Source organism: Dermochelys coriacea, chromosome 1, assembly GCF_009764565.3.
Source record: "Dermochelys coriacea isolate rDerCor1 chromosome 1, rDerCor1.pri.v4, whole genome shotgun sequence".
In the NCBI taxonomy this organism is placed as follows: domain Eukaryota; kingdom Metazoa; phylum Chordata; order Testudines; family Dermochelyidae; genus Dermochelys; species Dermochelys coriacea.
In genome coordinates this window covers 210107271-210118375 of record NC_050068.2, presented here as the reverse complement: position 1 = coordinate 210118375, position 11105 = coordinate 210107271, and positions in this window count along the sequence as shown.

Genomic DNA, 11105 nt, shown 5'->3' with positions numbered 1-11105 from the left:
TACCTTCCCAGACAAAGACACAAGCAGGCATGCTAGTGGTGAGTGGGAACCCCGTTATTCATTCATATACCGAAACAAAAATGAAGGGTTGCTAATGGTAAGATTGAAAGCGTTGTTAGTTCTAATTTAATGGTTTGTAATTATGAATAGTGAATGAGTTTAGGTGAGGTAACACTTAGGTCAAGGTCTTGCCTGGCTTGAGTGCGTGCTTGGAAATTCTTCTTTGATATAAATTGCTGATTTGTTTAAAATAATATTGTTATTGGCACGATGAGTAATGTGTCATGTTGGAGGCTGAGTGAGAGGTACATAAGTATGTAATGATAAATATAAAATCCCTTCTTTCTGGGAATGCGCAGGAATGGGGTAACATAAAACAACATGATTCAGAAACTGCAAAACCAGCAGGAAAAGTGCAGAAATTGGATAATGAGGCTTGTGCATGTGTAATGTACAGTTTACATAAAAAAGAAAGGGGTGTTGTGCTAAAATCTGATTGGATAAACATTATTTAATCTGTAATTTAAAAATATATAAAAGCCCCAAATGAAGATGGCCCAAATTAAAGAAACACCAGACCAGAAACCGAAGGATGGGACTGAAGGATCAGAGGAGATGATGATCATCAAAAATTGTAGGTGGACTTGCTTGTGCCCTGGAATGTGGTAACTTGGGCCATTTACCAATTCCATCTTGTCTATGCCATAAATGCCATAAATGTATGTTCACATATTATAAGTGACAGTAATTCTATCTGAAGTTGTATAAATAAAGGCAAAAACTGATTAAGCCTAAATTTGGTGGACAAAGCACTGAGATTCAAGCAGTAGGAAGTAGAAGTATTGGATACAAATGGTTATATTTAAAACAAAATCCTAACACGTATTCTAGAGCCTAGACTTAATTAACAGGATACTCTCATGTACCGTAGAATATTGCTCACCCAAAATCCTAGCAGTGCTTTACAGCCAGGGTGGCTGTGATCCTCTGTTTATGAGACAAGTACATTGTCAGCTTGATTCCCAGATGAAGAATTTGTTGTGTTTCTTTGCCACCCCCACCCTCCAGCTATATTAGTTCCAACCTTTGTTTTATTCATAAACAGGATGCCCCCTGCGGTTTGTTTCATCCCGTGGATTTCCTTTTTTTTAGATTTCACAATCTTTCATTTTGCAACTGACTTAGTATGCAGATAAACATATAATGTGAGGCATACAATACCCAAATGGCCAGATAGAGAGAGTAGGCATCTGTTACCTCCTGCCTGAAAGGAACATTTCTGAGTTATGTCATCTAGTAAGAACATAATTTTCCATATAGATACACAACTGCTTAAATATTACCCATCCATACATTTTGCAGTGATTATGAGGATCAATGAGCTACTGTGTCTCAGTGCAGACCTCACATGCCACCCTTTGATGAACTCCTATGCATATTTCTGACCCAGGGGTTCCCTGCAAAACCCTGTGCACCTTGCGCTCTCTGTCCATTGGCATGAAGGGGTCCATGAGTCACATTCTCACCTTCCTTTTTCAAGACATTAATTTGAGAGTCCAAATTAATGTACTCAGAATTTCTTTTGGCCAGTCCTTCCTGTGCCACCTTCAAAATCTCCTTCATAAAAGCCAATTCCTCACCCTTTTCTCTCAACATCCTTCCTAGTTCTGTTTGAAACATACCTACTCTTCCTCTCAACTTATAATTCTTTAATACACTGTCCAGTTCCTGAGAAAAAGATTGCAACTGATCTCTATGCATCAGGCTGATGAACAAGTATTAGCTGCCAAACCTTGCACAAACAGCAATCAACTGTTTCTCCTTTTTACACAACCACTACTTTTGCAAATGTGCATAATTACTCTCAAACAAATATAACTTTTGGTTATGTGCAAATCATACCTCAACAGAATCTGCATCTCTGGGAACACTCTCATATACACCTAGGACAAAATTTCCAACTCCTTCTCCAACAAATCCCTATTTGTCCTATCATCCCTTATAGTAGCTAATTCAGGTGGAACAGCCTCAGAACTAAAACCGCATGAACAATTTGAATAATCTTTTAAAGGGGTTACACCTGATGGTAAAGAAATCATATCTCTCTAGAGCTTCAGGAGGAGTTCCATCACTTACTTTGCTCTTTTGAGAGATCTTTCTGTAAAAGACCCTGGATTACAAATATTACACACCTCAAGAAAGCAAACAGGTTGCAACAACATTCAAAATCAAAACACGAGGGGAAAAAATCCACAGGTCATAAATAAAAAGGTGAAGACGAAATAAAACAATTTAAATAAGGAAATCTTAAAAAGTGTCAAACAAAATGAAAGTAAATCCTTGTAGCACTGATAGGAAAGAGAGTGTGTCACTCTTTGAATTCCTAATAATTTTCAACCTTTGTTTTTTCAAGCCAATTCTAAAATCATCCATCTGTTCTGTTTGCTAAGCAAACCAACTGCCAAGTATATATTAAATCTTTAAGCCCTCCCAGCAACACCAAAAATGTATTAATTTTGATGAAATTATATAAGTCCACATTGTTAAAGGTGTTAACATGACTCTGAAACTGTTCAACATTAAATAGTTTTAAACAAGGTTCAGGGTTTGGTATCCAGAGACCTTGGTTTGTTAGTTTCATTGCAAATTTTAGGAACTTATTAACTAAGATACACAAAAAGAAGTTAAAACAAGCTATAATGCAGTTTAAAAGTTAAATTAATTATGCAAAACTAACTATCAAAACCAAAGTCCCTTTTGAAGAGAGGGTATCACAGTCTCTTATTTACAAAAAGAAAAGGAGTACTTGTGGCACCTTAGAGACTAACAAATTTATTAGAGCTTAAGCTTTCGTGAGCTACAGCTCACTTCATCGGATGCATCTCAGCAGCTGTAGCTCACGAAAGCTTATGCTCTAATAAATTTGTTAGTCTCTAAGGTGCCACAAGTACTCCTTTTCTTTTTGCGAATACAGACTAACACGGCTGCTACTCTGAAACCAGTCTCTTATTTAGAAACTTCCAGGTCTGTGGGGAGGGGCTGATCTTCATCTTTGTTCACATCTATGCCATAGTGCCAGGTCCAGACTGGGTATGGTTCTATCTGCAGATGTCTACTTTCCTCAGCACTTTGGATCCTCACGAGTGCCTTGTCCTGAGTGGGGACTTTAACGCTGTCCTGGACATGCGGGACTGCATTGGGAAAGAGAAGTGCCAGGCTACCACAAATGTGCTCAAGGAGATTGTTGACCATCACTCCCTGGTGGATGTCTGCCATGACTATCATCCAGACAACTCTATTACTTTTACTTATGTCCAGGTGGAGTACACTTGGTTGTGCCACTCCCAGCTGGACTGCTTTTATGTTCCCAGTTTTAACATCTTATAGGCCCACTCCTTCAGTGTCAGGCCTGCGCCATTCTTGGTGGCCATTATGGTCTCATTGACACCTGAGAGGCAGGACTGGGCTACTGGCATTTCAGTAACAGCCTATTGGACAGGGGCTTCACGGCATCCTTCCATGAGTTCATGCGGGGGTAGAGGCAGCCCTCCTGCTGTAACTACTCTTGGGGCAGTCAACAGAAGGGCGATATCATAGAATATCAGGGTTGGAAGGGAACTCAGGAGGCCATCTAGTCCAACCCCCTCCTCAAAGCAGGGCCAATCCCCAATTTTTTCCCCAGATCCCTACATGGCCCCCTCAAGGATTGAACTCACAACCCTGGATTTAGCAGGCCAATGCTCAAACCACTGAGCTATCCCTCCACCCCCTTAAGGATCCAGCAGAGAAGCCGGAAAGGGCCAGGGCTTTCTACACCAGCCACTTCACCCTGGATCTGACTGATAATGATCTTTGTGGGGTCCTGTGGAATGAATTCTCTACAGTCAGCATGGGTGACCAAGATTGACTAGAGAACTTTCTCACACTGGTTGAGTTTTCAGAAGCCCTCATTCTGATGGCCACCAACAAATCTCTGGGTATTCCATGGAGTTCTAACACATTGGTGGAGTTCTAACACATGTTCTTGGACGTCGTCAGCCTGGACTTCACCACCATCTAGGCTGAGTCCTTGGGGAACAGAGTGCTCCCCGTGGCATGCAGGCAGGCTGTACTTGCTTTGGTGCTCAAAAAGGGGAACCTCTGCAACCTAAGAAATTGGCACCCAGTATCACTCCTCAGCATGGACTAGAGAATCATAGACTATTAGGGTTGGAAGAGACCTCAGGAGGTCATCTAGTCCAATCCCCTGCTCAAAGCAGGACCAATCCCAACTAAATCATCCCAGACAGGGCTTTGTCAAGACGGGCCTTAGAAACCTCTAAGGATGGAGATTCCATCACCTACCTATGTAACCCATTCCAGTGCTTCACCACCTTCCTAGTGAAATAGTGTTTCCTGATATCCAACCTAGACCTCCCGCACTGCAACTTGAGACAATTGCTCCTTGTTCTGTCATCTGCCACCACTGAGAACAGCCGAACTCCATCCTCTTTGGACCCCCCTTTCAGGTAGTTGAAGGCTGCTATCAAATCTCCCCTCACTCTTCTGTTCTGCAGACTAAATAATCCCAGTTCCCTCAGCCTCTCCTTGTAAGTCATGTGCCCCAGCCCCCTAATCATTTTCGTTGCCCTCCGCTGGACTCTCTCCAATTTGTCCACATCCCTTATGTGGGGTGGGACCAAAACTGGATGCAGTACTCTAGGTGTGGCTTCACCACTGCCAAATAGAGGGGAATAATCACTTCCCTCAATCTGCTAGCATTTTGGGCTGTATAAGTAGGTGCATTGCCAGCAGATCAAGGGATGTGATCATTCTCCTCTATTCGGCATTGTTAAGGCCTCATCTGGAGTACTGTGTCCAGTTTTGGGCCCCACACTACAAGAAGAATGTGGGAAAATTGGAGAATCCAGTGGAGGGCAACAAAAATGATTAGGGGGCTGGAGCACATGACTTGTGAGGAGAGGCTGAGGGAACTGGGATTATTTAGTCTGTGGAAGAGAAGAATGAGGAGGGATTTGATAGCTGCTTTCAACTACCTGAAAGGGGGTTCCAAAGAGGATGGATCTAGACTGTTCTCAGTGGTACCAGATAACAGAACAAGGAGTAATGGTCTTAAGTTGCAGTGGGGGAGGTTTAGGTTGGATATTAGGAAAAACTTTTTCACTAAGAGGGTGGGTGGTGAAGCACTGGAATGGGTTTCCTAGGGAAATGGTGGAATCTCCTTCCTTCAAGGTTCTTAAGGTCCAGCTTGAAAAAGCCCTGTCTGGAATGATTTAGTTGGGGATTAGTCCTGCTTTGAGCAAGAGGTTGGACTAGATGACCTCCTGAGGTCCCTTCCAACTCTGATATTCTATGATTCTATTCTAATACAGCCCAATATGCCATTGGCCTTCTTGGCAACAAGGGCACACTGCTGACTCATATCCAGCTTCTCATCCACTGTAATCCCCAGGTCCTTTTCTGCAGAACTGCTGCTTAGCCAGTCGCTCCCCAGCCTGTAGCGGTGCTTGGGATTCTTCCATCCTAAGTGCAGGACTCTGCACTTGTTTTTGTTGAACGTTATCAGATTTCTTTTGGCCCAATCCTCCAATTTGTCTAGGTCACTCTGGAACCTATCCCTACCCTCCAGCGTATCTATCTCTCCCACGAATTTAGTGTTATCTGCGAACTTGCTGAGGCTGCAATTAATCCCATCATCCAGATCATTAATAAAGATGTTGAACAAAACCAGCCCCAGAACCGATCCCGAGGCCCTCTGCTTGATACCGACGGCCAACTAGACATCGAGCCGTTTTCATAGTAAAAGCCATCTCGCTGTGGCTGGGGATCCACCCTGACCAGACCTACGCTGTCCCAGGAAGGACCATATTCAAGTATCTGCCTTTCGGTCCCAGGATCTTCTCCATATGGCGTGTAAAGATAGTCTGTCATTTGCCATCCTGTCCTTGGATGAGGAGAAGCATCAGACAGGGTAGATCATAGGTATTTCCTGGGCATTCTGCAGGTGTTCAGCTTCAGTATCTACTTTATAGGGTTTCTCCACGTGCTGCATGCCTCTGCAGTGTCTGATCGAGCTTAAATGGGCCTTGACCAAACCTGTCACCCTCAGTCAAGAGGAGCGTGCAGGCTACTCACTGTCTGGCCAGTTGTATGCCACTGCCATCAGTCCCTTCCTCTATCTCCTCCAGAAGAGGATGAGAGGGTTGGTGCGTTAAGAGCCAGACTTGCAGGTGGTCCTGTTGGCATATGCCAATGATGTGCAACTAATGGCTCAGGACCTGGGAGTTCTAGTGTGAGCAGAGGCTTGCCAAGCCATCTATTTGGCAGCCTTCTCTGCTTGAATCAACTGGATCAAGAGCTCTGGCTTGATGGGAGTGGATGGCAGGAGGGTTCCCTCCCATCCATGCTCCATGCCAATCTGGGAGAGTACCTTTCTGCCAGTGAATCCTCCCTGTGGGACAATTGGATTGATCTGGGAGCCAGGATGTCTGACCAGCTGCACGAGAGACTTGTGTGATGATGCATAGGAAAGGTATGTACAGACAACCATGATGCTGCCTTGCATACATTAGCTATTAGAATATTGCTCAGGGAAGCTGAAGGGGTGGACTGAGCTCTGGTGGAGTGAGCTGTTATCCTTGATGGGGGAGAGACTTTAGCAGAGTCTGACAGAGGCAGGAATCCAGTGAGAGATTCTCTGAGATGGCACAAGTTAACTCATAGCTCTTTCAGCAAAGGCTCTTGGGGAAGATCTAAAGAAACTAGTGTGGTCCAAATAAAATGTGAGAGCTCTACAAGTGTCTCCTTATCCTTAGACAAATAGGGTTTCAGGAAAAACACCAGAAGGTTATAGGTTTGACTTTGATGGAGGGTTGACATTATCTTAGGCATAAACTTAAGCCGAAGGGACATCTTGTCCTTACGAAAGCCATAAAAAGAGCATCAGCAAGAACAGCTTGAAGTTTTGAAACCCCCACGGAAGAGATTGCCACTAAAAATGCCCTCTTCAGACAGCGAAGCTGTAGACACGGTCTCAAAAGGGGGACCTATGACTCAACACCGAACAAAAGTTAAATCTCATACAAGCACCAGAGCAGATACAGGAGAGGAAGTGTTAACTAGACATTTCAAAAATCTAGAAACAAGCGGATGAGAGAAGATGGCATCTATTGGGAGATGTAATGCTAAAATAGAAGCCAGGTGAACTCACAGAACTATTTGAGAGCCCTGATTATTTCAAATATAGGAGTAGTCCAACACACCTGTAGTATCAGTGTGATGGGGTGATAATTTGTAGGATTATGCCCATAGAGAAAAAATCTCTTCCACTTTGATTTGCATGTGGACTCCTTCTGCTACTCACCAAGATGGCTTGGACCTCTTGGGAGCACAGTTTCTCATGAGTGTTCAATCAGCAATCATCCATGCAGTAAGGTGGAGACATGAGGTTTGGATGAAGAGATTTGTCCTGGTTCTGTGACAGAAGATCTGTCAGTAATGGTAAAGTTATCAGTGAACAGATGGAGAGGTGATGTAGAGCTGTGATTCAATATTATCTTGGCAATGCTGGTGCTATGAGGAGAAATAATACTTCGTCCTGTTTCAGCTTCCTGAGACCTCTGGGAATGAGATGAATTAGAGGGAATACATACAGGAGCTAATTAGAACAGGGAAGAAGAAATACATCTGTGATGGAACCTAGACTGCAGCCAGCCCTGGAGCAAAATCTCATGCATTTGTTGCTTAGTATGACTGCAAACAAATCAACTTTCAGGCACCCCAGCATCAGAAAATCTGGAGGAGGATGTCCTTCCTGATTGACCCCTTGTTATGGTCTGTGAAAACTCTGCAGAGGGAATCCACTAGTGTATTTCTGAAGGTGAATAGCCTTCAGGGAGATGTGGTGAATACACAGATTCCAAAGAAGAACAGCTTCTCAGCACAGCTGAGTTGATCTTGCATCTCCCTGTTAGTTCAGGTAAAAGATAGCTCTAATGTTGTCTATGGGAAGTCGCACCTACTGATTTACAATGGAGGGCATAAATAATGCACAGGCCCAATGAACAGCTCTGAGTTCCAACATGTTTATATGGAGGGAAACCTCCTGAGGTGACCAAAGAGCTTGTGTTTGAAGATGACTGAGATGATAGAGGCTTCTGTTACCAAAGTCCAGGTCAGTTCTGGGGACAATCCTTGGGTCTAACCACCAATCCAGATAGTGAAGCACCTGGGCAGGTGTGCAAATCCGCAAGTCCAGAAGATGCCTGAGAGAACAATTCACCAAATGAAGCCAGGCTTACATATAGCAAAGATGAAGTTTGGCATGAGGCATTACAGACATCCACAAAGTCTTATGGCAGTGGTTCTCAAATCTGGTCCACCGCTTGTTCAGGGAAAGTCCCTGGCGCGCTGGGCCGGTTTGTTTACCTGCTGCGTCCGCAGGTTTGGCTCCCACTGGCCCCAATTCGCCGCTCCAGGCCAATGGGGGCTGCAGAAAGCGGCACGGGCTGAGGGATGTGCTGGCTGCCCTTCCCGCAGCCCTCATTGGCCTGGAGCAGCCAGTGGGAGCTGCAATCGGCTGAACTTGTGGACGCGGCAAGTAAACAAACCGGCCCGGCGTGCTAGGGGCTTTCCCTGAACAAGCGGTGGACCAGAGTTGAGAACTGCTGCCTTATGGCCTAGGAGCTGTAGATATGTACACATGTCATTATAGGGCTGGATCTGAGACCACTGGAAAGGGCAGCTATGGTTTGATACCCTTCTACTAGGAGATAAGCCATGACTGTTGTGAAATCAAAGTCTGCCTCTATAAAAGGTGTGTGTGTTGAGTGGGTTGTAATTGAGACTTCTCCAGTTTAGTTTCAGGCATAGACAAGAGAATACCTGTCTTATGACCATGACACTGTCTTGGATCTGGTCTCTCGAAGCTGCCCACACCAGCCAATCATCCAAGTAAAGGAAAATATAAATGTCCAAATGGGAGGTGGGCTACTACCACTGACATACACTTGGTGAAGACCCTCAGGGCTTATGACAAACCAAAAGGGAGCACTGTATACGGGTAGTGGTTGGTGCATACAACAAATAGAAGGTATTTCCTGTGGGAGAGATGTATTGTGATATGGAATTATGCATCTTGTAAAGGCGAGGGCAGCACACCAATCTCCAGGTAAGGAATGACAGAAGCAAGGATGACCATCCTGAATTTGATCTTTTTGATGAATTGATTCAGCTTTCTTAAATCTAGAATAGGATAGAGGCCCCCCAGATTTTTTCAGAATCGGGAAGTATCAGGAATAGAAGCCTTTCCCTCTGTGCTGGTGAGGAAATTCCTCTGTTGCTCCCAATTACAGAAGAGACCGTAGCTCTTGAAATAACACTGTCTCCTAAGACAGGTTTCAGAGTAGCAGCCGTGTTAGTCTGTATTCGCAAAAAGAAAAGGAGTACTTGTGGCACCTTAGAGACTAACAAATTTATTAGAGCATGAGCTTTCGTGAGCTACAGCTCACTTCATCGGATGCATCCGATGAAGTGAGCTGTAGCTCACGAAAGCTCATGCTCTAATAAATTTGTTAGTCTCTAAGGTGCCACAAGTACTCCTTTTCTTTTTGTCTCCTAAGAGGTGTCCTTGAAGAGGAATGGGGAAGATGGGTTGGGAAGAGGAAGGAAAAGGAATTGGATAACACATTTCTCCTTTACTGAGTACCCACTTTGTTTAATATGATGTTTTTTCAAGCATGGAAAAAAGAGGGATAGGCATGATCCAAAAGGAGAATATATTGTTGGTACATTGTCCTTCATCAAAAATCAAAATGACTGCTCTGAAGTCATAAACATCTGGTGAGAATGCTTCAAACACAGCTGGTGATGTCCAGGATGTCTTGACCTCTTCTTAGGGGGATAGTGAGGTCTGTATTGGAAAGAGGAGCTACAGTGATAATGCGGCCTAAAATTGCTTTCTTTTCAAAACTGGGGTGTAAAACCCCTAAAGAGTGAAGTGTTGCACAAGAATCGTAATGTGAATGGCGTCATCTGTTTTTTCAGAAAATAATATAGAATGGTCTAAGTCCTCTATTGTGGTCTGCAGCAACTTTTGGATGCCAGAAGCTTGCAACCAGGAGGAATGCTGCATGGAGACTGCAGGGGCCACAGAACTACTGACAGTATCGGCCACATCTATTACTACCTGGAGGGATATTCATGCTGTAAGGTGGCCCTCAGACATCAAAATAAAAAACTGGTCTCAAAATTCCTCAGGTAGTTTATCAGCAAACTTGGATATAGCAGAGAAATTAATAACATTGTATTTAGATAAAAGAACCAATAGTTGGCAACTCTTATTTGGAGTGTGGCAGTAGAGTAAAGTTTACAGCCATAGAGTCTAGCTTCCTAAACTCCTTGTCGTTTGGAGTGGATTTAGGATGGGTTTGATAAGAGTGCTCATTAGCAGCTGCTGCTGCCAGAGAATCAGGAACTAGATGAGTAAAGAAATGCTTGAAAACTTGCTGTGGAGCCTGATACCAGCTATCCACTCACTCAGCAGTTGGGGGTTGTGACACTGCACCCTATAGTCATCTTAGTAATATTATTATAATATGGTTATGGCATAATTATGATGCGTTTTGTGCCAGATAATTCATGTGAGGTGTCATTGGAAAAGTTATGATTTGCTGAATATGACTATCCTATTTGTAAAAAGAAAAGGAGGACTTGTGGCACCTTAAAGACTAACAAATTTATTTGAGCATAAGCTTTCGTGAGCTACACTTCATCGGATGCATTCGGGTAATTTTGTTAGTCTCTAAGGTGCCACAAGTCCTCCTTTTCTTTTTGCGAATACAGACTAACACGGCTGCTACTCTGAAACCTATCCTATTTGTATGCATGTATCATTTTTGTATCTGAAGTTATAAATACTATGTTTTCGTACTTCAGATGTAGCTACACCTGGGTAATGCCCACTAGACAAGATGCTTTCAGTCTAGATAGCTAATTTGGAAGGGCCTATTCAGGGCAATGAGCCATTAGGGAAAACAATGGGCTTTATGAGAAGCTTATCTCCCACTTGGTGAGCCTTCCTGAGAATGCTACAGAGAGCCTTTCAG